The sequence below is a fragment of the Akebia trifoliata genome, chromosome 1 (genome assembly GCF_017979445.1).
Source record: "Akebia trifoliata isolate Shusen 1 chromosome 1, ASM1797944v1, whole genome shotgun sequence".
Lineage (NCBI taxonomy): Eukaryota > Viridiplantae > Streptophyta > Magnoliopsida > Ranunculales > Lardizabalaceae > Akebia > Akebia trifoliata.
Window position 1 is genome coordinate 14,785,401 of NC_141375.1, and position 382 is coordinate 14,785,782.

Consider the following 382-nt stretch of genomic DNA (forward strand, 5'->3'; position numbering starts at 1 on the left):
GATGATCTGACCACTACCCCCACGTGGCTAATTCAATCGGTTACCCTGACATGACAAATTAGAGATTAGTGCATCTGCGCTTTCACTTCCCCATAAAATAAAAGTGCATCTCGAGAGAATCGTGTAATCGGAAGAACACAGATCTACGGTTCCCAAAAATTGTCACGTTGTGTAATTGATTGAATTTGCCACGTGAATACTCAGATTATCATAATTCTTTTGGACTCTCGTTATAATCTGACTATTCCAGTTGAGAAACTCTTCGACAGTAGATCTGCGCTTCTCGAGATACATGACTTCACTTCTGAGAGATTCGTGTATTTTCCGAAGCTAGTGGATTGAGTTTTCACTTGTTATAATTACAAAAGCTGGGTGTGCTATC